Source organism: Pongo pygmaeus, chromosome 19 (assembly GCF_028885625.2).
Source record: "Pongo pygmaeus isolate AG05252 chromosome 19, NHGRI_mPonPyg2-v2.0_pri, whole genome shotgun sequence".
Taxonomy (NCBI): Eukaryota; Metazoa; Chordata; class Mammalia; order Primates; family Hominidae; genus Pongo; species Pongo pygmaeus.
The window spans coordinates 16,317,191-16,343,043 of record NC_072392.2 but is presented as its reverse complement, the minus strand read 5'-3'; the positions used below and the strand labels follow the sequence as shown (position 1 = coordinate 16,343,043).

General features: G+C 46.9%; 1 protein-coding gene and 1 pseudogene across 1 annotated transcript in view; both read right to left on the bottom strand.

Annotated features, from left to right (window-relative positions):
• Positions 1-16,394, bottom strand: part of EVPLL (envoplakin like) — a 29,399-nt gene extending 13,005 nt beyond the window's left edge. Inside the window, exon 1 of the mRNA XM_063655834.1 lies at positions 16,301-16,394. The gene's annotated coding sequence lies outside the window, so the exon portion shown is untranslated. The remainder of the gene's footprint in view (positions 1-16,300) is intronic.
• On the bottom strand, positions 16,314-25,400 carry LOC129017495 (TBC1 domain family member 3G-like; annotated as a pseudogene).
• Between the last annotated feature and the right edge of the window lie 453 nt (positions 25,401-25,853).

Below are 25,853 nucleotides of genomic sequence, written 5' to 3'. Positions count from 1 at the left end.
TGAACATATATGTATTATTGAACCTTTATGTTCTTTCCAGTCTTTCAATATTCTAAATACTTTTTTCATCTCTCTCTTATTACTTATTTAGGAAAAATTCCTAGATGTTGAATTACTGAGTCAGAGCATAAACATTTTAAAGGCTTCTAACATATCCAGCCAGATTGCCCTTCAGAAATATTATACCAATTTGTTCCAGCAGTCATGAGAACACACACTTCCTTGAGCTCTTGCCAGCACTTGATATTACATTGTTATTGCCTTCCAATCTGTTAATCATTTCTTTTTCCTTCTTTTTACCATTTTTGCTTGGAAATATCTTCCCTAGCCCAAGGTCAAATAAACGATAACTTTTCTCATTTAAAAAAATTATTTAATCAGTCTAGAATTTGGTTTTTGATATAAGAATCGTGATGATTGTATGATATTCTGCCCAACAACCAGAGCAGTGCTGGAGAGGTGCAGAGATGGCCTCCTGTTTCCTGTTTCCTCCAAGTTCTGGGTCTGTGATTTAGGGATCTGCTGCTGAGAGAGGTTTAAAACATCTTTCCACCTTATTTCATGGACTGTCATTGTTTCAAGAAGCAAATTATGCCATCAGCTCCAGGAAGATTTTTCTCCATTGCTTCATCTGTTTTAAGATCAGTCCATTGCAACCTGATTCTGCATTCTGCCATCTGATGGGTTTCGTGGTGGGTCATGTGAGGAGTTTCTATTTTTGTCTGAGTTCTAAATTTGCAGGTATTTTATTTAAAGTATAGAAGTAATTTTAATAGAAGTTACTAGCCAGGCTTTGCATTAGGTTTTAATATCTTGTAGAATAAGATTACTTTCTCTTTTTTTGCTTTAAGATTCCTCATTACTCTTTTTTTTTTTTTTGAGACGGAGTCTCACTCTGTCACCCAGGCTGGAGTGCAGTGGCACCATCTCAGCCCACTGCAAGCTCTGCCTCCTGGGTTCACGCCATTCTCCTGCCTCATCCTCCTGAGTAGCTGGGACTACAGGCACCCGCCACCATGCCCCTCCTCCCAAAGTGCTGGGATTACAGGTGTGAGCCACTGCGCCTGGCCTAGATTACTCATTACTCTTTTGCATAATGTTTAATCTCCCATGTGGCCCTTTTTGAAGTTCTTCCCCAGTCTCTCATCTCTTTTATTATATTTATATATTTATTATATTTATTTATTATTTTGATTGGTGATCCTCAAGGAGGATCACATGAACCTGGGGGTTGGAGGTTGTAGTGAGCTGAGCTGATATCATGCCACTGCATTCCAGCCTGGGAGACAGAGTGAGACTGTGGCTCAAAAAAGAAAAAAAAAAAAAAAAGTAAAGTAAAGCAGGGATTCAGAGTTTGACCCAGGGAGGAAGAGGAAGAGAACCAGCCCCATCTCTCCTCCTGGTTTTCACCCCATCAGCAGATTTGTCGGTCTTTGTTGAACAACCAGCAAAGGAGTAGAATGGGGCTGAGGGAAATCTGGTGAAAATTAAGATCAGGAGCAGCCTCGAGGCGATTTCCCAGGATAGAAGCTTCCTGTTGCTGCAGATCAAGTGTGAGGAGCACAGGGCACTTTGGCTCAGCATTCCCTGGGAGGAGCCACTTCTTTTCCTCCCTGAGGTTAGTGCCATCCCTGCACTCACTCCAAATGAGGCAACCTGCTTCCTTTTGGTGTGCCTTTTTGTCCCCAAAATTCTTACAGTACACCTGGGAATTCTTCAATACCTGCTTACAAGAAGTCCCAGCTTTCATGGTGAAAAATGATGTCCCAGGTTCTTTTTTTTTTCTTTTGATGGCATTGAAGGCCCTGAAAAGATAATACATTCCAAAGTTCTAACGGGAAAAAATAACCAGAAACAAAGGAGTCTAGCTCTCTGTATGAATTCTCAGCTGAAAGGATCTCCTTGACTAACTATAGTTTTAGTGAAAGACATAGATTATGATTTTTTTTTTAAATGGAGTCTGGCTCTGTCGCCCAGGCTGGAGTCCAGTGGTGTGATCTGGGCTCACTGCAAGCTCCACCTCCTGGGTTCACGCCATTCTCCTGCCTCAGCCTCCCAAGTAGCTGGGACTACAGATGCCCGCCACCACACCTGGCTGATTTTTTTGTATTTTTAGTAGAAACGGGCTTTCACCACATTAGCCAGGACGGTCTCAATCTCCTGACCTCGTGATCTGCTTGCCTCGGCCTCCCAAAGAGATTATGATTTTAATTGTGCCTTTCACAATAAAAATGCAGCTGTGTTATTGGCCCATAGAGCTGCTTCTTAGAAAGACTGGCAAAATGCTGTGTGGAAATGCCAGACTTGGGTAAGAAATCTCCATGAGATCTTTATTTTTATTTTTATTTTATTTTATTTTATTTTTGAGATGGAGTTTTGCTCTTGTTGCCCAGGCTGGAGTGCAATGGTGTGATTTTGGTTCACTGCAACCTCTGCCTCCCAGGTTCAAGCAATTCTCCTGCCTCAGCCTTTCGGAGTGGCTGAGATTACAGGTGCCCACCACCACCCAGCTAATTTTTTATTTTATTTTTATTTTTTGTATTTTTAGTAGACACGGGGTTTCACCATGTTGGCCAGGCTGGTCTTGAACTCCTGACTTCAGGTGATCCACCCGCCTCGGCTTCCCAAAGTGTTAAGATTACAGGCATGAGCCACTGTACCCGGACCATGAGATCTTTTTAAATGTGGAACTAGAACAAAACAAAATAAGACAAAACCAAACTATGAGGCTACAGCATCACCATAAAGAGCTAAAGTATCTGCAAATATCATAGCTTGGTTTCAGTGACGTTACTGAACCAAACTGGAGTCTGCTTCTCCGGTGCAGTAAGGCCAAACATCCACACCAAGGTGGTTTTTTTTTTCTGGTTTTTCTTTTTCTTTTTTTTGAGACTGAGTTTTGCTCTTGTTCCCAGGCTGGAGTGCAATGGCGCGATCTCAGCTCACTGCAACCTCCGCCTCCCAGGTTCAAGCGATTCTCCTGCCTCAGCCTCCCGAGTAGCTGGGATTACAGGCATGTGCCACCACACCCTGCTAATTTTGTATTTTTAGTAGAGACAGGGTTTCTCCATGTTGGTCAGGCTGGTCTCGAACTCCCAGCCTCAGGTGATCCACCCGCCTCAGCCTTCCAAAGTGCTGTGATTACAGGCATGAGCCACCGCACCCGGCCACACCTAGGTTTTATAGTGGGAAAAGGAAGGGTGTTGATTTGCAAGACACCATGCAAGGAGAATGGGGCAGCTCATCCCTAAGACCTGACGTTTCCGCGATGGCAAGGGTTTTTAAAGGCAGGGGTAAGCTTCAGGAAAGCAGAAGTTATAAGCAAAACTTTAATCAATACATGGAGGTTAAACACTGGTTTGGCTAAAAAGGTGAGATAGCTTGAAGTGGGGGCTTACAGGTCACAGATAGATTCAAAGATTTTTTTTTATTTGCAATTGGTTAAAGAAGGGACGCTTTGTTGAAAGACTTGTGGTCAGCAGAAAAGAATGTGGGGTCTGGCCCATGGGTTTGATTTCCTCCTGGCCTTTCAGGAAGAAGTTTAGAACAGAGAACCAAGGCCAGTCATGGTGGATCACAACTGTAATCCTAGCACTTTAGGAGGCCAAGGTGAGAAGATCACTTGAGGCTAGGAGTTCAAGACCAGCTTGGGCAACAAACTGAGACCCACTCCCCACCGTCTCTACAGAAAAAAAAAAAAAAAGAAAGCACAAAAGATTGGGCGTGGTGGCTCATGTCTGTAATCCCAGCATTTTGGAAGGCCGAGGTGGGTGGATCGCCTGACATTGGGAGTTTGAGACCAGCCTGACCAACATGGAGAAATCCCACCTCTACTACAAATATAAAAGTAGCCAGGCGTGCTGGTACATGTCTGTAATCCTAGCTACTTGGGAGGCTGAGACAGGAGAATGGCTTGAACCCGGGAGGCAGAGGGGAAGCAGAGGTTGACATGAGCCAAGATGGCACCATTGCACTCCAGCCTGGGCAACAAGAGCAAAACTCTGTCAAAAAAAAAAAAAAAAAGAACAAATTAGCCAGGCTTGGTGGCACATGACTATAGTCCCAGCTACTTAGGAGGCTGAGATGGCATGATCGCCACAGCCCAGGAGGTCAAGGCTGCAGTGAGCTGTGATCACACCACTGCACTCCAACCTGGTCCACAGAACAAAACTGTGTCTCAAAAAAAAAAAAAAAAAAAGAAGAAGAAGAAGAAGAAAGAACACAGTTCAGAATTCATTTCTCTTGTTTCCCCATTATCTGAGGTCTGCATGCCAAGGGATCGATTTGGTGGGGCTTCAGGTTTCTGAAAAACAACTCAGGGACTTGTGTTAAGATGTTACCATTAGTTTCTATAGGGAACCAAACATCTCACAACTGTAACTACCTTGGCTATTGTTTTAAGCTACTATTGTGTTCTTGTTTATCAAGTTGCTCATTACTTCTCAGGGCCAGCTGGGTGCCTGGAATTTCCCTTGAAGGAACTCAAGATTTTCCTTTATTTCCAGGCTTGTTGGAGAGTGGGAGGAAGGAGGCCCCTAAGTGGGGTGGCTGCTTTATCTCAGTGGTAGCTTTTTTGGTCAGTTTTCAGATCAGGGGATGTAGAACATTCACAAAACAATCCACACTCTGCTTTGGGGATAAATTATGAATGGTTTGTACATGAAAACTCCAAAGATCCCAAAGCACCTATCCTATTTTAAAGCATAGTAGCCATTATGATACAAGCCAGTTTTGCAATGTCAAATTCATTCTGAGTAGAGTGTGGGAAAGGAAGAATTGGAAAAACGGAATAGGTTGAAACCAAAACAATCCTCCCTTGTTTTAAATGGAATCAAGTTATCCAATGACTCTGTGGCCCAAAATCAGTCAAATTAATTAATTTCTCAAATCGTGATAAATAGGTGTAATGACACTGATGTTTGCATGTATGTACGATTTACCCCCTGCTTTCATCTTTTTTTTTTCTTTTTATAAGATAGAGTTTCACTCTGATACCCAGGCTGGAGTGCAGTGGCGCAATCTCCACTCATTGCAGCATCTGCCTCCTGGGTTCAAGCAGTTTTCCTGCCTTAGCCTCCTGAGTAGCTGGGATTACAGGCACCTGCCATCACACCTGGCTAATTTTTGTATTTTTAGTAGAGACAGGGTTTCACCATGTGACCAGGCTGGTCTCCAACTCCTGATCTCAGGTGATCCACTCACCTTGGCCTCCCAAAGTTGCTGAGATTACAGGCCTCAGCCTAATCCCATTCATGGGGTCTCTGCTTCATGATGTAATCACCTCCCAAGGCCCCACCTCCAAAGACCATCACATAGGGAATTCGATATTAACACATGAATTTGAGGGGGACAATAAGATTTGGCCTATAGCATCTGGTCACCCTGAGCCATCTGCACTCACAGGAAATCTATAACCTTCTATAAGTATTTGCTGGTCCCCTCTGGGTTTAGGGAAATCTTTAATTGCAGCTCTTGATTCAGCTGGGCCCAAGCTTAAATTCTACATTTGCCTGCCTAACTTGTTCATGGGACAAAGGGAACTTTAGAGGCAACTGACCATTCGGAGTTTTAGGAGAATTGGTGAGGGAGGGCTTGGGATCTGGATGAGGAGAAGGGGAGGGAAGAGAGGACGGACGAAGGTGCAGAAGGAGAGAAAGCAGAATGCGAAAGGGGAAGAGAACATGTGGATATAAGGGTCAACTGGAAGGCAAGGAAGGTAATTTTCCTTGCATTCTAAACTCGGACCACATATCACGTCAGAATCACCTGAGGAATGCATATTCCTGGGTTCTGGAAATTTTTTTGGGGGGGGACGGAGTCTCACTGTGTCGCCCAGGCTGGAGTGCAGTGGCGCGATCTCGGCTCACTGCAAGCTCCGCCTCCCAGGTTCACGCCATTCTCCTGCCTCGGCCTCCCCAGCAGCTGGGACTACATGCGCCCGCCAACATGCCCGGCTATACTTTTTTTTGTATTTTTTAGTAAAGATGGGGTTTTGCTGTGTTAGCCAGGATGGTCTCGCTCTCCTGACCTCGTGATCCGCCCACCTCGGCCTCCCAAAGTGCTGGGATTACAGGCGTGAGCCACCGCACTGGATGGAAATTTTGATTTCATAAATCTGGAGTTGTGCCGATTTATCTGTATTTATCATTAGAATTTTGGATAATTCTGATGCAATGAGACAACACAGCAGAGCGTGACAACCACTGGTTTGGGATGTACATCTGGAAGACATTCGATTATATAAAATAATCACAAAACAAAGTGAGGGGGAATTGTTTATTTAAAAAATGCTTGAATATAATTCATCTCTTCCTGTATATGTGGTTTGACCACATATTTTGTTTCTGCAATACTAAGATTGGAAATGTGCAGAGTTTTTTTAAAAAAACAAGTAGAAGAAAGGAGTTGAAAAGAAAAGAAAATTGACAATTGTCTGGTAAGAAGGGAAAGGAAGCAGCATATTTTTGTATGTTATTTGATGGTGTCTAAATTATAAGTCCAAATGCTATTTCTAAAAAAGCCAAAATACAAGTTTTTGTGGTTTTTTTTGTTTTTTTTGTTTGTTTGTTTTTTGAGATGGAAGTCTCACTCTGTCGCCAGGCTAGAGTGCAGTGGCACCATCTCCTCTCACTGCAAGCTCTGCGTCCGGGGTTCATGCCATTCTCCTGCCTCAGTCTCCCGAGTAGCTGGGACTACAGGTGCCAGCCACCACACCCAACTAATTTTTGTATTTTAGTAGAGACGGGGTTTCACCATGTTGGCTAGGCTGGTCTTGAACTCCTGACCTCAAGCAATCCACCTGCCTTGGCCTCCCAAAGTGCTGGGAATACAGACATGAGCCACTGCACCTAGCATGAGAACTATTATACCTTCTTATTTCAGAGACCCTCAAAATTATAGGCTAGCCATATTCTATATGAATTTAAGCTTTTATCGTTGCCATTTTTATCAATCCAGTCTCCACAAAGCAACCGTAGTACGCAATTTTTAGAATTCCAAGCCGTGACATAATACTCCTGTTTTAAAGTCCCTGTGCAAGCCGGGCACAGTGGCTCACACCTGTAATCCCAGCACTTTGAAAGGCCAAGGCGCAGGGGTCACAGGGTGAGGAGATCAAGACCATCCTGGCTAACACAGTGAAACCCTGTCTCTACTGAAAATACAAAAAAAAAAAAAAAAAAAATTAGCCAGATGTGATGGCGGGCGCCTTTAGTGCCAGCTACTCTAGAGGCTGAGGCAGGAGAATGGTGTGAACCTGGGAGGAGGAGCTTGCAGTGAGCTGAGATGGCACCAATGCACTCCAGCCTGGGTGACAGAGTGAGACTCCGTTAAAAAAAAAAACAAAAACAAAAACAAAAAAACCCTGCTCAATTACTTCTTTTCTCCCTCATTAGAATTTAAGCTTAACGAAGCTAGGCAACTTTATATATTTTTCCACTGATCTATCTCCATGAGCTGGAGATCACTTAGCGGAAGGTAAATGATCAGTAAATATTTTCAAATAAGAGAATTAACTGTTAATAATTTTCTTTCTTTGAGTATACATTTAGACTTTTTAAAATCAAGAAAATAGATTGGTCAAGAGAATTCTGGTTTTTTTTAAAATTTTTTTATCCGTAGATTATATTAGCTGTGTTAGTATAAATTTCAGTGTGGGAAGCTGTAAGCATTTCCTGAATTTTAAAATGAAAGGCATGGGATTTAAATATCTGCTCCTTTTATTGAAGGAATAAAAAAAAAAGACAAGCTTATCTTTTAAAATATATTTATATATGTAAACAACAATCTACATTTCTTTTTTCTCTTTTTATCCCTGAATACTTTTTCAAGTTATTAATGTCCTCAGTTTTAAAAATCCCCCCTTGTTTTTTTTTTCCAAGACGGAGTCTTGCTCTGTCGCCCAGGCTGGAGTGGAGTGGCACCATCTCCGCTTACTGCAACCTCCACCTCCCGGGTTCAAGGGATTCTCTTGCTTCAGCCTGCCCAGTAGCTGATATTACAGGCATGCGCCACCACACCCGGCTGATTTTTGTATTTTTAGTAGAGACGGCTTTTCATCATGTTGGCCAGGCTGGTCTCGAGCTCCTGGCCTCAGGTGATCCACTCACCTCGGCCTCCCAAAGTGCCGGGATTACAGGCATGAGCCACCGTGCCCGACCTACAAAATCCATTTCAATTATAACATTTTAAAATATGTATGCAACTTCATTAAGAATATCTTTGTGTTCCACTGAATAGCTTGCCAAGTAATACATTGGTAGTACAATTTCCTCATACATCTTCAATTTGTTTGATTAGATTTATAGATTTCCTGTTCTTAACTCATAATTTCATTCAAGTATAACACATCCTACTTGACCTTTGTGGGGTTTTCATACCATATATTTATTATTGAAATTGGTTTTTGATATTCGAATCAGAAGTTTATCATATTGTTGGTTAGATTGGTCGGTAGAATCCTTTTTTGTTTTGGTTCTGTGGTTTATTCATTACAGAGTGGCTTTGCTACTGTAAAGCTTGAAACATTTTCTTTCTTTGGTTTCTTTCTTTCCCTCCCTCCCTACCTCCTTCCCTCCCTTCCTTCCTTCCCTCTCTTTTTCTTTCTCTTCCCCTCCCTCCCTCCCTCTCTCCCTCCCTCCCTTCCTTCCTTCCTCTTTCTTTCTTTTGACAGGTTTTGCTCTATCACCCAAGCTGGAGTGCAGTGGTGCTAAAAAGACTCAGTTAACATTTTTTTTAACATAAATTTATTTCACAGAAAAAACAAAAATTTTTTAACAGAAATTTATCTTACATTAAGCAACTTTCTTTTCAATGTAACCAATATTTCTTTTAAGTGAAAAATTAAATATTTCCCATCTGTTAGCCTCGACACTTTACCTTCTGCAGCCTCAACTTTTCTGGCTCCAGCAAACCTCCCCTCTCAGCCACTCAAGTAGCTGGGAATACACGTGGTGCCACCATGCCTGGACAATTTTTGTAATTTTTTTGTAGAGATGAGGTTTCACCATGTTGCCCAGACTGGTCTGGAACACCTGGGCTCAGGTGATCCTCCCACCTCGGCCTCCCAAAGTGCTGGGAATATAGGCATGAGCCACCATGCCCAGCCAAAAGGTTGAAACACTTTCTAAATTTGGAAACAAAGTGTGTGGCATTTAAATACCTATTCCTTAAAACTTGGAAGACATGTTAACATCATATAAACCCAGGGACTGTATTTTTAGATTAGTACATGTAGATATTTTCAATTTCTTCTAAAGTTAAAAAAATATTTTCTTTTCAGAGAATTCTTGATAACAGAAGGTAAATATTTAAATTTTCACTTAAAAGAAACGTGGTCAATTTGAAAAGGAATTTGGTTACTGTAAGTTAGATACATTTCTGTTAAAAAATAATTTAAAAAAATAATGCTCAAAAAGCGGTGGTCATGGCATTTATTCAAGACAGAGGAACTTTATCCTGTTCTGCCTTTAATAACAAAAGTATATGGATAAAGATTATTCTATAGGGACATAGATTAAAAGATAGCATAAAATTTTATTTTAAAAATGGAGATAGGCCGGGCGCGGTGGCTCACACCTGTAATCCTAGCACTTTTGGAGGCCAAGGCAGGTGGATCACCTGAGGTCGGGAGTTCGAGACCAGACTGATCAACATGGAGAAACCCCGTCTCTACTAAAAAATACAAAATTAGCTGGGCGTGGTGGCACATGCCTGTAATCCCAGCTACTCAGGAGGCTGAGGCAGGAGAATCGCTTGAACCCGGAAGGTGGATGTTGCGGTGAGCCACTGTGGTGCCATTGCACTCCAGTCTGGACAACAAGAGTGAAACTCTGTCTCAAAAAAAAAAAAAAAGAAGAAGATAACTTTTTGATACATGTATTAAATGTAAGCGAATAGCAAACAACATAAAAAATGAACTTTTGGGGGGATATTATGGGATACAAACAAGTACCGAGAACAGTATGAGGAATAAAATTCTCATCCTGGCTTGGTGTGGGCAGAACCTCACAGTCTGAGAACAGCCCCAGTATGTGGTGGTGTTAGGGCCCCTCTGTGTAAAAACTGTTCTCATTTACTGAGAATTGAAGTCTCAGTAAAAAATGAAAATACTACCAACCTCAACACAAAATGATTGGTTCATCATTAGATATACCCTGTGACTTTAAAACATGTACAATTCTGTTGTCATTCTATAAGGTTTATCATTTGTTAAATTTAAAACCAGAATAATTTCAAACTTCAAGTGAAATAAACCCCTTAGAGAACTAAATTTCAAAATGTAAGCCCCTATCTATCTATATCTCTATCATCTGTATCTGTGTTAGGCCATTTTCTGTATTGCAAAAGCAAAAGCATCCTTCTAGGCCTTCTGAATTTTAAAGGATCACACAAATATTGACACAATGGTGATTGACAAAGGTAGATGTTAATATTATTTGGAAAAGAGTTTCATTTATAGTATTATGAACAAATTCTTAGAATTGGACTAGAGAAGTATGAAGTCACCTAGGGACTGATTGCACACACAGTGCTTTTCACTGAGGAAGCCGTTGCATAATTTCTGTTGTATATTTTTACTACAATGATAAATTTTGGTTTGAGTTTAGATGTGTTCATTAAATATAGGTTAATGTTACTGTCTTTTGCCAGGTTATATAAATTGTTTCCATTTTACATTTGTTTTGTGTCTCATGTTCATTGTTCTAATAGGAATTTATTTTAGGCAAACACAAGCATTTCATTAGAGAAATTTTGACATATCCCAGGTTTTTTTCTCTCTCTCTCTTTTATTTTTTTTTTGAGACGGAGTTTCGCTCTTGTTCTGTAGGCTAGGGTGCAATGGCGTGATCTCGGCTCACTGCAACCTCCACCTCCCAGGTTCAAGCCATTCTCCTGCCTCAGCCTCCCAAATAGCTGGGATTACAGGCATGAGCCACTGTGCTCAGCTGACATGTCCCAGGTTTATCTGATCTACCAAAAATACACATAAAATCAGAGGAAAGAAAATGTGCAATTGATGTCACACATCAGCGATACCAATAAGAGTCACAGTGACATATTTTACCTCCAATTTGTGAGCAAAGGTGCCAGTAAATTCTGATAGGAGGCAGCAATACTTTGCCTAAATTCCTATGAAAAATCGTTAAGTTCTTTTAAAAGCTGGGAAGTGGATGGTTGTGGGGATGTGTAATACAAAACTGTAACTCATGAAAATTAGCTATAAATCCAGGCTATGACAGGAGCAGCAAGAGTAGATGTAGCTTTTCTTAAAACTGTACTTGAAAATTATTTCATCATCATTTATAAATCCTTTAAAATAATATTTAATTAGCATATATCCTAAAAAAGGGCAGAAGTACAGTCAAAATAATTTTTATATAAAGTAATATGTGTTAATACATATGGTTTATTCTTGTTCGTTTTGTTTCAGGCTGTCTCAGAATTGTGAAATAGGTAAGTGAATGATAGAAATATTCTCATAGTTAAAACTTAGAATGATTATCCCTTTAAAAGGTAGAATATTACCTTAATTTTAGTTTCAAAGGAAAAGGTAATATATCCATATCCACCTGAATTTTACTTTGAAGAGTAGGGACCAATATGTCTCCACACATATTTTATTAATCATGGGCGTTTTGTCAGACTGATGGGATGAATCTGGTAAATTCACTGTGTGTGTGTGTGTGTGTGTGTGTGTGTGTGTATCACTGATTTACCACATGTAATGATTAAATGATACATTTAATTATATTATTTATTTACGGTATTTAAAGAGAAAGTACTACTAAGGTAATTATTGACTTTCCTAATATCAGACCACTTATGCTCAGAGCAGGACACAGAACTTACAGAACAGTGCCTATTTTGTAACCCAGTATTTCCTTCTCAAATTTTGAATAACAATTTGAATAATTTAAATGATATTTTAAATCCTATTATTTTAATGTAACCCTTTAATAATCAAAAAGGTAATGCTAGGCTGGGCAGGGTGGCTCACACCTGTAAACCCAGCACTTTGGGAGGCCAAGGCAGGCAGATCACCTGAGGTCACCAGTTTGAGACCAGCCTGGCCAACATGGCAAAACCCCATCTCTACTAAAAATAACAAAAATTAGGTAGCTGTGATGGTGGGTCCCTGTAATCCCAGCTACTCAGGAGGCTGAAGCAGGAGAATCGCTTGAACCCAGGAGGTGGAGGTTGCAGTGAGCTGAGATCGTGCCACTGCTCTCCAACTGGGTGACCGAGCGAGACTGTGTCTAAAAAAAAAAAAAAAAAAAGTGATGATATAAATATTTTGTATTATTTAAAATAGGTCTTTTAAAATTTCCCCTTCACATTAAATGCAAACATAAACATTTTTGTAAAAATGAAAACATTGCAAATAATTCAAAGACCATTTTATCCTCTATTCCATGTGTTCTTCTTCTTACCAAAAGTAACTGTTTCCAGCATGGTTTCACCTCTAAGTTCATGCTCTTAACCACCTTATTATCCTGAATTTATGCTTTATAAAACATGATATGGTATGATGTATGCATTACTTCAGTTGCCTAATTTAAAATTATAGAGGGCGAGGGATGGTGGCTCACATTTGTAATCCCGGCACTTCTGGAGGCAAGGTGGGCAGATCTCTTGAGCTCAGGAATTGGAGATCAGCCTGGACACCATGGGAAACCCTGTCTCTATAAAACAATGTAAAAATTAGCCGGGCTTGATGGCACCCACCTGTAGTCCCAGCTACTTGGGAGGCTGAGGTGGGAGTATCACTGGAACCTGAAAGGTTGAGGCTGCAGTGAGCCGTGTTAGCACCAATGCACTCCAGCCTGGGTGCCAGTGTGGGACCCTGTCTCAAAAAAATGAAATAATATGAAGTAGGTCTTCCTAGTGTTATCATTTTAAAGATAATAAAATCAACATATAGAGATCATACTAAAAACACAAGATTATATAATCCCAGCTACTCGGGAGGCTGAGGCAGGAGAATCACTTGGACCCGGGAGGCAGAAGTTACAGTGAGCCCAGATCACGCCATTGCACTCCAGCCTGGGTGACAGAGCCAGACTGTCAAAAAGAAAACAACAACAACAACAACAAAAAACCCCACAAGATTATTTATTGAATCACATCGAAGAGTTCAAGGAAAACTGCTAAGTTACTGATTTTGTCGCTAGTTTTTGTTTTTCTTTATTTTTTAATTTTTGAGACAGAGTCTTACTCTGTCATCTAGGCTGGAGTGCAGTGGCATGATCTCAGCTCACTGTAACCTCTGCCTCCCAGGTTCAAGGGATTCTCCTGCCTCAGCCTCCAGAGTAGCTGTAATTACAGGTGGGCACCATCATGCCAGGCTCATGTCTGTATTTTTAGTAGAAATGGGGTTTCACCATGTTGGTCAGGCGAGTCTCGAACTCCTGACCTCATTATCCACCACCTCCCCCAGCCTCCTAAAGTGCTGGGATTACAGCTACCGGGCCTGGCCTGTCAATAGTTTTCTATAATTTTTGGCATAATATCTACCTTGACTTATGTTAGGGTAAAAAATCAGTGATAACTCTAAAGTGTAGAGAGATGAAGTAGCAGGCCCCATGCTTTGACATTAAGAAGAATGGGGTTAAGTGTGAGGCTTCTGTGAATTGTCTGAACTATCTAGATACCAGTGATAATGACCTAGAGGCACGTTGTCCAATAGCCACACATGGCTACTACATTTAAATTTAAATTAATTACAATAATATAAAAATTTGGTTAGTCACACTAGCCACCTTTCAACTTCTCAAAAGCCACATGTGGGTAGTGGTTAGCATATTTCATAGCATAGACAGAGACCATTTCCAGCATCAGAAAAAGTGTTGGAGAATGCTTGTCTGGACACTTACACACACAGAGAAATGTCAAATTAGGTTAAGATGCTATCAAAAGCTAATGCTGGGACTTGCCCTTAGACAAATACACGTTATCAATGCCCTGCTGATATGAGAACTGAGAATAAAATGTGTGTTCCAGGTGGACTGTAATTAAACAGTTGAATGCCTGACTACAAACATTTGAATGTATTTGGTGATTTGGACCTGGAATGTATCCTTAGTTTGGTTAAACATGGAAATATTCTTCTCTTTCTGACCTACTTATTAAAGATGTTTGAATGATAGCATTACATACATTATGCAAAATCTTTCTCAAATATTGCAAGATATATATAGTATAGGAAGAAACTACTATATGATTGTATTAGCATTTTCACTGCTTAATAAATGCATTTTGTATTACAAAATTAATCAGTATCCACAGTATAATTAGGGTATTCCTCCAAAATATTATAAATAATAACATTAAACAAGTTTGGAAACGGAAAGAAAGGGTCAGCAGTGTGTGTTACAGCATGAACATTTGTTTCCCCCAGAATGTATATGCTGAAGATCTAACTCTCAGTGTGATGGGATTTGGAAATAGGGCCTTTGAAGGTAATTAGGTTTATATGAGGTCATGAGAGTGGGGTCCTTATGCTGGAATTAATGCCCTTATAAGAAGAGGCCAGAAAGCCTGTTCAAGAACCAAATCAGTCATTGTCTTGGTCATAGACTTCCCAGCCTCCAGGGCTGTGAAAAATAAATGTCTCTTGTTGAAAGCACCGTTTATAGTATTTTGTTATAACAGCCTGAGTAGACTAATACAGCATGTAAATATTATATAATGACAACAGAATAAACAATGTGGCTAAAAAACAGATAACAAAAGAATCTGGGACCATTACATCCTAAAGTCTGTTACAACTAAATAAAAAAATTTAAAAATTAAAAATGCGCTTTCATTATGTCAAAAGCAGGTAGAAAAAAACATAACAATTACTTGAGTGTTTGTGTCCAAGCACATAGTATAAAATCTCTACACAATATATCATTAAATCTTCCTAATGAAGTAGTTTTATGCTCATGTGTCATAAATAAATGAATAAATTATGAACAGTTGAAACGTAGGGAAAATTATCAGCATTCCAGTTAATAATTAGTGGGTCTAGAATCAGGAAAATAAGCCTAAATACAGTGTAAATGACTAAAGTATATTTAATAGAAAAATACATTAAAATACTGAAGACAAAGAATGTTGCTCTGTAAGCTCGTTAACGCAGCAATAATCAATTTATATAAATTATTCCCAATATTAATGAACGTGGAGAAATCAGTGAATAACACATTGAAAAATGAATGCCTAGGAGATGAAGTAAAACTTCGGTCTTTTTGGAATATTTAATAAATTCCCACTTTAAACTAATGATGAAAAAAATGAAGACAATTCCAAATATGACAAACGAAAAGAGAGATACAAACAGATATACGAGACATTTTTTTATTTCACAAAATGGTAAATGTTAACTCAAGTTGGAAAACACGGATCACTAAGTGATTTTGCGAAACAAACAACAAAATCATTAACACAGAAGTTATACCAAAAATGCAAAGGAGTCTTCCCACCTCCGCACAAAACAACAAAAGCACAAAAGTTGTTAGGCTGAGACATTTCAAAGTAAATTATTTTATTACCTCAAGAAAAATATCATATAAAAGCTATTTTGTCAGTTCCAGGAAAGTTTCCAAAATGTTTAATCAAGTCAGCATAAAAATGATACCAAAATCTAGGAGAAAACGCGTAATAAAATAAAATGCTGCAAAACACAGTTCATCCTCAGTTATATCAGTAAAATATCCTAAATAAAATACTTGCCAATAGAATGCAAAAACAGAGAAAGAAAGGACACCGAGCAGGAGCCCACGAGGTTCACAGTAAGAAAACAAGTGGCTGAGCAGCCGGAGAGAGAGCAGCCCCGGGATTCTGCCACGTGACGTGCGGTGGACCCAGCCGCAGGGACCCGCCAGGCTACCTGCCCCTCAGCCCCTCGGCACCTCGGCCCCTCACCCCTCAGCCGCCTCGGCCTCCTCAGCCCCTCAGCCGCCTCGGCCGCCTCAGCCGCCTCAGCCGCCTCAGCCTCCTCAGCCCCTCAGCCGCCTCAGCCGCCTCAGCCTCCTCAGCCCCTCAGCCGCCTCGGCCTCCTCAGCCCCTCAGCCGCCTCGGCCCCCTCGGCCTCCTCAGCCGCCTCGGCCTCCTCGGCCTCCTCAGCCGCCTCGGCCTCCTCGGCCTCCTCAGCCGCCTCGGCCTCCTCAGCCCCTCAGCCGCCTCGGCCGCCTCAGCCGCCTCAGCCTCCTCTGCCCCTCAGCCGCCTCAGCCGCCTCAGCCCCTCAGCCGCCTCGGCCGCCTCAGCCCCTCAGCCGCCTCAGCCTCTCAGCCGCCCGCGCCGCCGCTAGCTCACCCGCCCGGCTGCCTTAGGGGTTGGCGCTGCCCAGCGGGCTCCAGCGCAGCCTCCTGCCGGTCTTCCCACCGGCGGCTCCCGCCACTGGCTCCTGGCCGCCGGCTACTACCCTCGCTCCGTGGGCAGGGCCAGTCCGGGGGAGCGGACCCCGAGAGGCGCGGCGGGTTGGCAGGCGGTGTCCAAAAGCCTCTGAAAGCCGCAGCCGGGCGCGAGTCGCTGACCGACCGGGAGGCCCTGATCTGTCCCAGCCAAGGCCTCCTGGCGCCATCACCCACGAGGAGTCCTGGGCGGGGGCATCGCTCCCTCCACGCTGTCGCGGGCTTCTGCCAGGCGGTGATCCGTGTCCAACGCCACCAAAGGGAAGCTTGTCCCCGAGAGTGGGGGAAAATGCATCCTTCGCGGGGATCTGAAAACTCCAGGTCCTCCTGCTAGGAGCCCATGGCCTCAGATGGGGCCCAGGATGCGCCCGCGCTGGGGAAGCGCCCCCTGCACCTGAGCCCGAAATTGTCCCCAACAAACCCCACACCCGCAGGGCTGACGTTTGGACTCCGGGGTGCGGTGTCCATGAAATGGGCACCGCGTGCTTTCCATGCAAAAGACACGAAGTCTGGAGTTTATGAAATTATTGAAGGAAAGCCGCGCCAGTGCGGAGAGATCATGGCCCAGAGCTGGCAGAACTGATCAGACCAATGCTGAGCAAAAGGCCTGAAGAAGACCATCTGGAGGAGCATCCCGAGGGCCTTCCCCAAAGCACCAGATCGCCTTCCTTTCCGAGGCCACAAAGGCGAGAACCTCCAGAAATAGCATGAAACACGGTGACTTGGTGACTCCCAAGCCTGCTGCCACCGTGGTTTCCGGCAAGGCAGAATCAAGGCATGAAGTAATCCACCCCAACCACGCTCCTCTGAGGGCTGAACAAGACATGGATAGTGGGTGAAGGCAAGTGTTTGTCCCTGGAGAGACCCAGGATGGTTGCTCCCTTGAAGTCACCCGCCAGTCTGAAGGCCCAGGTGACTTGAGCAATACCAAGAACTGGCCACGGTCACTAGGGTAAATATTGGCATCTTACCTGCAGAAGGGAGGGATGCAGCGAGCCAGGGCGGAGGCTGCAGTGAGCTGAGATCGCACCACTGCACTCCAGCCTGGGCACAAGAGCGAGACTGCGTCTCAAAAAAAAAAAAAAAAGAAAAAAGAAAAAAAAAGAGGAAGAAAGCAAATTTATTGTTTTCAGTGGTTCAAAATAACAAAAGCTGATTGCCAAATACAGTATGTGCAATAACTCCTGCTTAAATTGTTTAAGAAAGAAATGATATAGGGCAAACACAATAAATTAGTCTTGTGTGACATTTTTTGAGTACCTGAAAATGCTTCTATTTAAAAAAGGAAAAGGAGTTTTGACTCATCTTGGCCAGTATTTAAAACACGAGCATGGCAGACACGGTCCTGCAGCCTCTTCCCAGTGAGGGTCTTCAGTGGCATTTACCGCAGTTGTCAGCTGATGCTGTGTCTCTTCTGGGCCTGGGTAACTTCAGGGACCTCCACTGACAGCTTCTCCTCTCCTCAGGCTTCCAGAAAAGTAACAGCCAACCAGGGAAATAGATTTATCATTTTAAACAATCTTGACAAATCGTAGAAATTTTATTGGTACTACTCACAGCTCTAGGTTTTTGAGCATTTTTTTTCCATGGAGATTAGATGATAAACATTGGGTCTGTGCTTCTACATGTGTTCATGACCCAATTGGCCTCTTTGATACTCAAGTAGTAACACTATTCTGAAGAAGTGAAACTGTTAAAATATATTATAAATACATATATTCTTATCTATAATTTATTAACATACACGTTCAACAATCTGAAATCTTTAAATTTTGGCAAACTTCAATGCTGACCGGTATAATATTCAATGAAATAGCTTCTTTAATTTTTAATCACTTTAACTTTTAATCACTTTCAATTTATGGCTCATTTGTTAATTTTTATGTTTTCATGCTGTTTTAGTATGTGAACATATAGTACATTCTTTTTCCTTTTTTGAGACAGAGTTTCGCTTTTGTTGCACAGGCTGGAGTGCAATGGCACAATCTTGGCTCACTGCAAACTCCGCCTCCCGGGTTCAAGCAATTCTCTTGCCTCAGCCTCCCGAGTAGCTGGGATTACAGGCATGCGCCACCACACCCAGCTAATTTTGTATTTTTAGTAGAGACAGGGTTTCTCCATGTTGGTCAGGCTGGTCTCGAACTCCCGAACTCAGGTGATCCGCCCAAAGTGGAAAGTGGGGGAGGGGTGTTGCGGGGTCCTGCCCATGTCCCCTGCCTGTCCACACAGCATGTCCAGCACACACTCACGTGTGCTCAGCACCTGCCCTGAGGACCAGCAGACCCATTTGACTTTCTTAGCATAGAGGAGGGAGAGGAGGAAAAAGACATGCAGGAGGAAGGCCAGGTAGGAGGGCTGATGGGGCCACGTCACTCCCCACCATTGACTGCCCCAGAGGGTGACTCCAGAGGGGACCTGGTGCTGGAGCCCACCTGGGGGTGGCAGGTCCCGGTGGTTTCTTGTGAGTTCCTTCATAGAGGTTTGAAGGATCCTGAGGACTGTGTTGTCCTCCAGGGCCCAGCTCTGAGAGAGTCGCTCCTGAAACTCCCAGATGATGCTCCAGGAAAGCTTCATGAGGTGCTCTAGGGACAAAGCGCCTCATGAAGCGCTCTAGGGACAAAGTATCAGGCCAGGAGGGTTCCCTGGGAGAGGTCAGTGCCTGCACCCCATTTCCACCAGGCCCCACCTCCCACTGGCTGGTGCCTGGTCCTTTTTGGCCACCCCGGGGTCCAGCTGTGCACAGGAGGCTACAGTTGGGGAAGGCAGGGCAGGGAAGTGCTCACCACACTCCTGACTTTCATCTGGGTCATGTGGGGGGAGGACTCAGTGTCATCATGCCTTGCCCAGCCCACCAGGCCAGACCCCCAACCTGGATGGAGCAGGCAGCGTAAGGACACTTCCCTCAGGCCAGCCGGGGTCTGTCCCACGTGTTCCCCCAAGCACCCTCGGGCACACGGGACTTACTCCTGTGTATTTTGAATGATGCATGCACCATGGCCGTCAGTACCCACTCGCCCTCCAAGATGAGCACATCCCACAGTCTCAGGGTGAGTCCGAAAGATTTCTGTGGGGACAGCAAGTGTGGGAGAACCTGGCCTTTCCAAGCTGGGGCCAGTGGCCTGAGCAGGGCCCACTGGGGTTTCACTCCCCTGGAGTGCTGGGGACCCCTCTCCATGGGATGAGACCCCCCATAAGACTGAGTCAGACAAGGTCCTGTAGCTCCTTGTGAGGGACTCATCTCAACTGCGCTGGGGCTTCTGGAAAGAGGACTTCCTGAGGACTTGGGGCTTCCCTGGGCCCTCCCAAGTTGGGTCCTGCCCCAGTCTGCCCACGAGGCTGGGCCTGAGCCCTGGCTTCTGCCATGGGATGCCCCCTCTTGAGCAGAGCCTGGCTTGTGAGCCCTGCAGGGACTTGCCTGTGCCTCCTGCGGGCTGGGGGTGAGCCAAGTCCTCCTGGGGGAGCTGCAGCCCTGAGCTGAGGGAACCACGCACTGTGGGACATGAGGGTCCCTGGGCTGGGGTCTCCCTGTGCCTCCTTACCCCATCAAGGAAACACCAGAGGAGCCTCGTCAGCATGGAACACTCAATGCACAGCCCTTCCTTGCACTGAAGGGAGGAGCAGAGGTGCTCAGAGCCCCCTGGGCTGCCCTGAAGTCCTCCCACTTCCAGGCCCGTCTGCAGACCTTCCTCAAGGGCACAACCCATGACGGTGGCCAGGGCTCCAACACCCGCCCCATGCACGGACGCCCGGTGGACACACTTCTTTTAGCCCTGCTCAGCTGCAGCTCCGCCCTGGTCCCAGCACCTCTGCCTCCACCAGGGCAGGAAAAGGAAACCCAATGCTGAATCCATGGGGAATCCTCATCCCAGGTCAGGCCGTGGCTGGGACTCCGCCTCTTGCCAGCCCCATGAGGGACTCGAGCCTCCCCTGACCTATGGGGCCCAGGGCGTCTGGTTAGGAGCTGAGGGTGTCATCCACTCACCAGCTGTCTCATGATCTTCGGGAAGGACTTGTGCAGCACCTGCTCCTGGTGCAATAGGAGCCTCTCGAGCCGGGCAGTATTTGGGCTGTAGAATACTGAGAAGCCCCAGACCCATCACCCCATCAGACCCCACTCCCAAAATGTGGAGGCATCAGCTGGAAAAGCTGGGCAGGGTGGGGAACCCTGGACCCCGAGGCCTCCTTCCCTCCCATCTGGTGACCCCAGCATGCAACCTCAGCCCTGGGGAGGAGGGCCCTGGCTTGAGGCCCTGCCTAGTGGCATCCTGGGTCCAGGTGCCAGGAGGGCAACCTGCCTTTGACACCACGAGGCAGGCACCAGTGGGGAGAACAGGGTGGGAGCTGGGGGCTATGTGGCTATCTCTTGGATGTGGGGGTCATGCTGGGGGACATGGGATGGGCAGACACTGCCATCTAGGCTTTGTTGGCCCATCTGTAGGGAGGGAGGGTGGCTGGGAGCACAGCCAGCTGGGAGGCAGGACACTCAGGGAGGTGAGTGGCACCTGCACAAAGTCGGAGCTGGCTTCAGGCAACAGAGGGCAGCCAGGGGGAGGTATCCATGCCCTCTGATGTTAGGGATGAAAGGCGTCTGACTTGAGGTGAGGGTATCCCTGTCCAGACGCAGGCTGCTGTGGGACCCTCAGCAGGTACATCTGGAGGCTTACAAATAAGCTGGGATACAAGGAAGGCGCCTTGCCTGGAAGTCGGGATCACCGGCCAGGGTGGCCGTCCCCTGGCATGACTGTGTAACACCCCAGGGGCAGCTGTCCACCTACCCTGCAGGGAGTGCCTCTCACCGGCCAGCAGCTGGGTCAGTGCCCAGAAAGCATCTTCCTCCGGCAGATACAGGAGGAGGATGGCGGTGATGCGGCTCAGGTCCCTGTGGTAGCCCACCTCCTGCAAGAGCCAGAGTCACCGTGGAAGGATGTCACCTGGGAGGGCTGAGGCCACCTGGGAGGACTTATGTCACCAGAGATGGCAGAGGTCCTTCGGGACACCTGTCTCAGGCCCCACGGGATTTGAAGTGTAGCCTCTGCACCCCTCCCCTGGCACTGGGCATGAGGACTGAGCAGGTCATGCACAACTCAGTTGACAAGGAGCATGGGGGGACTCCTGCAGCAAGTGTCCAAGCTCACATGGCCCAAAAGGGCACAGTCAGGGATTGTTCACACCCCCTCCCCTGGGCCAGGCTGGGGAGGCCACTGTGCCAGGCCTGGGGCAGCACCTGTGAACTGCACCCGCCACGAGGGCAGGCGGCGGGGCGCTGACCACCACACAAAGGGTCCTGCAACAGCCCAAGGGCTGCCTGCCGGACACAGGGGGCGGCTGGGTCCTCCATGTGGGCAGCTCATGCAGTCAGCTCAGCACTCTCCCTGCCTGGAATGGTCTGGAAAGTGGAGGCCAAGCAGGAGCAGCCACCTGGGTGACCCCCCTCACTATCTGCTATGCTCCAATGGGGTTTGTGCAAAGGGGAAACTGGATCCTTGACAAGTTTCCAGTGAAGAAGAGACTCCCCCAGGATGCAAAGTCATTTCATGACAAAAGCCTGGCCCATCAGGCACCTCAGCAACTTTTCAAACCTGTCTCCTACGAGGACCATCCTGCGTAGGACCCTGCCAAGCTCCTAGGCCCTGGGGCAACACCGGGAGTGGAAGGTCATTTCTTCATCTGAGACGTGGTGTTTGGGTCCATGTGACACCAGGAGTCTGGGTTTCAACCCTTTTCTGCCAGCAGCGAGCTGGAGTCCTGCCTACTACGTGCTATTGGGTCACGAACACTGAATTTTCAAGAAGTGCCGATACTCCTGAGAGACACCCATGCCTGTGAATACGGGCACATGGCCCAGGAATATCGCTGCCCGGGAATACTCACAGGGTTATATGTAGAGGAGGCCATGAGGATGTCACATAATTCCTGCTGCCTAGAAAAAAGGGAAAAGAGGGTTTTCTTTGTTTTATGCAGATGCTGTTAGTTTCATTTTGTCTACAAACCCGGACAAGGTACACAATTCCGGGTTCAGATCATCCGCCAAATAAGCAGTGAGCTCTTCAGGACACCTGAGTTTTTAGGTGTTTTTTCAGTAAAATCCACGTTTCTTGCAATGCAAATATCACAGGTGTAAAGTTGGATTAGTGATCATTTTCACTCTGGTTAATTTTTTCTTCCCCTCTTTCTCGGTTTGCACACATGGAAGTCCAGTCTTTGGGACGTGCAGTTCCACGGTTCTGAACCAATGTGCAGAGCCTCCCGTCCATGGCTGCGGCCCTTTCCAGGGCAGCTCCTTCATAGTCCAAGTCCCCAACATGTCCCCTTTGCAGCCGACATCTCCCGGCTCCATCAGCGCCTGGCCATCCTGACTTGTTCTCTGTCTCTGTGGTTTGCCCTTTCCCAGAATGGCCGATGAATTGGAATCCCACAGTGGTAGCCTGAGGGGTCTGGCATCATTCCCTCAGCAATATGCACCTGAGATCCACCCGTGTTCCTGTGGGCATCAAGGGTTCGTTCCTTTTCCTCACTAAGTCATTTCTGTCTGAAGAGTGGAACCCCCTTCCTCCTAAGTACCTGTGTTGAAGATCATCTTGGTAGCCTCCGGGTGTGATTGACAATCAAGTGGTGAATGTGGCATGTGGCTTTTACTTGGACATCAGTTTTCAAATCAGTGTGGTCAATATCTGTGACACTTTGGGGGTGTGTGGTACAAGGCCACTGAGCTTTGTGAGCCATGGCCCATTTGACCTCCAAAGTGGCTGTGCCCTGTCACATGCCCAACAGCCATGGATGAGAGTTTCTGGGGCCCTGCATCCTCCCTAGTGTTTTTGACTGTCAGTGTTGCCTGGGAGGTCTCCCGTGCCCTGCCATCCTGCCACCTTCCCATGGGTCCCTACCCCGGGTAGTTGTGGGTCAGGAGAGCACTTTTCACCATCTGCATGATTTTTTTTTTCTGCCTTCTGTCCTCTTGGGAGCCGCCTGGGTTCTAGCTCCACATGTTCCAGCCTGGCCCAGGGCTTAGAGCCGGGGAGGTGCTCAGTCTATGGTGCCGGCTGCTCCCTGGGCCAGGAGAGCCCTTGGTGCTCTGTCACCCAGGAGGGGTGACCCTGGCCTCTGCCCTGGGGACACCCTCATTCCTCTGGATTGCCCCCATCTTCCCTGGGACCCCTGCAGCCCCCTAGGCCTTACTTGACTCCGAATATTTGTATGAACATCAGGTGGTTCTGTAGGGTGTGGCTGACATCTAGCTGGATGTGGTGGCTGATCCTGGAGGACCTCTTGCCCTTCTCCTTCATGACCTGTAGGGCAGGGCCAAGAGGAGGAAGCAGCCTCAGAACAGACAAAAGATTCCCTGCCCCTAACAGCAGTCATCCCACAGTCAGTACTTCTGGAAGGAAGGGAGGAAGGTTTCCTTCTGCAGAAAGCTCCTTTTTGCCTTGTTTCTGAAGCCAGGGAGGGTCAGCAGGCCCTAGTGCACCTGCAGTACCTGAGTTGCCATCTATGTCCAGGATGTGCATCTGACCACAGCCCCCACCCCCAACCCGGGCTTGACATTCCTTCCAGCTGGAGTCCTGGGCTCCTGATACAGCCTGCTTGTTTGTCCTGCCCTGGCTGAGTGTGGGAGGGTCTTACCTTATATTTTCCTGGGTTCTGGGACTTGACTTTGTCAATATCTAGCAGGAGTGACCACACTCAGCCCCACACTGCCAGGGGAATGCCTTTATACACTCTTTGAGACAGCCACAGACAGAAGAACACTCCAGTGAGACAGGACACAGGGCGACCCCGTGGAGGAAAGGTGGCAGACAGGCCTGCTATCCTATGATGAGGACAGGGTGCCACCCACCCACTGAGAGGCAGACAGTGCCAGGTCTGCCATGGGCGCCTGTCCCCTGGCTCTGCAGAAAGCAGTCACAGGGTCCACTCCCTCCCCATGTTACCTTCTTGCTGCTTCTATATTTTGTCCAGTCTGCAAACATCTTTAGCCACTTGTTGGTATGTTTACTTTCCTTACGTCTTTGCTGTCAAATGAGCCATGATGGAGTTAGCGGAGGTACCAGGCCCCTGGCAGTGGCCCGTGGATGCTGGGTCCAGGGCTTGAGGCCCTAAAGGGACCCAACCTGAAGGAGCCAGGAAAGGGCAGACTCCAGGGACTGAGACCCTCTGAAAGAACTGGAGCTGGTGGTCTGGACTGGTGATGCCAGGGCACGCTGTCCTCAGGCCACAGATGCCCCGAGTTTTGGTCAGGTCTCAGCCTTCAGCTGGGGACTTGGTACAATCAGGCAGTGGACTCTGAGCCAGGATTGCAGTGCTTGGTTTGGGTTTTGGTCAAGCCCTCATGAGAACAGAGTCCAGCAGGAAAGGCTGCCCCTCCCAGTGACAGCCGTGGCCCACTTACCACCTGCTGGGCCCACTGGCCACCCCCTCTGCCTCACCAACCACCCCTGATTCCTGGTCCCTGGACTGGCCTCCCACGCAGCAGGCACAGGCTCTTACCTTCACCTCCAGGGCACTGACCGGGTGCAGTTCAGTCTCACTGTAAGGCAACCCAGGCAGAGCTTAGGACCTGCCCAAGCCAGGAGCCATCCCCCTCCCTGAGAGGGCCCCAGGGAAGGACTACCTTATCCCCATCCACCCTAAGTCTCAGCCTGGGACAAGGCACAGAGAGGGAAGGCAAGGGCCTCCCTGCGGACCTGACACCCATGAGGCACTGGGACCCTGGAGAAGAGGGAGCTCCAGGCTGGCCTGGAAGGGGCGACTCAGGGCCCATGGGGTGCCTCAGGCTGCACAGTGGGGCTGCTCCTCTAGGGCTGGAGGTGACACCTTCTGTGGATGTTGAGAAAATCCAGTCCTGAGACAGCATGGGTGCTGCCCAGGGTGGGTAGCTGAGCCCTGACTGACAGTATTGCCTTGGGAGTGACCACATCACCCACCAGAGTCCAGGGAGCCTGGCCTGAGGGCTGCCCAGTGCCCTGAGGACACACCTGGTGCCCATCCCACCCGATATTCCCCATGGGCCTTGCAAGGTGTGACCTCCCAGCGTGCACCTGCCTCTGCCTGCGCCCTGGCCGCTGACCCTTCCTATTCCCCACCTTCCCCCATCCTGCCTGGCCCAGACTCCCTCTGGCCACCTGGCCCTTCTTTGGCCCTTTTCCTGTCAGAGCCTAAGAATGAGCCCTCCCTCCCTGACCCGTCCACACCCCTGCCTTGGCCACTTTCTCACGGGGCTGCCCAGTGCTGCTGGGGAGAAGCCTGGGGTGACAAGGGTGACCAAGGGCCCTGCAGGCAGTGGGGATGCCCCTACCACCCCACCTCCAGCCTCGGCCAGCTCTCAGGGCAGTCGGCCTTTAGCCCTCAGCCTCCTCCCAGCCACTGCAAAAACCAGGACATGGGTTGCCTGACTGTCCTCCCCCTACTGTCCTACCTGCCCCGACTCCACCTCCCCCATCCACCCTCTGTGGTGCTGA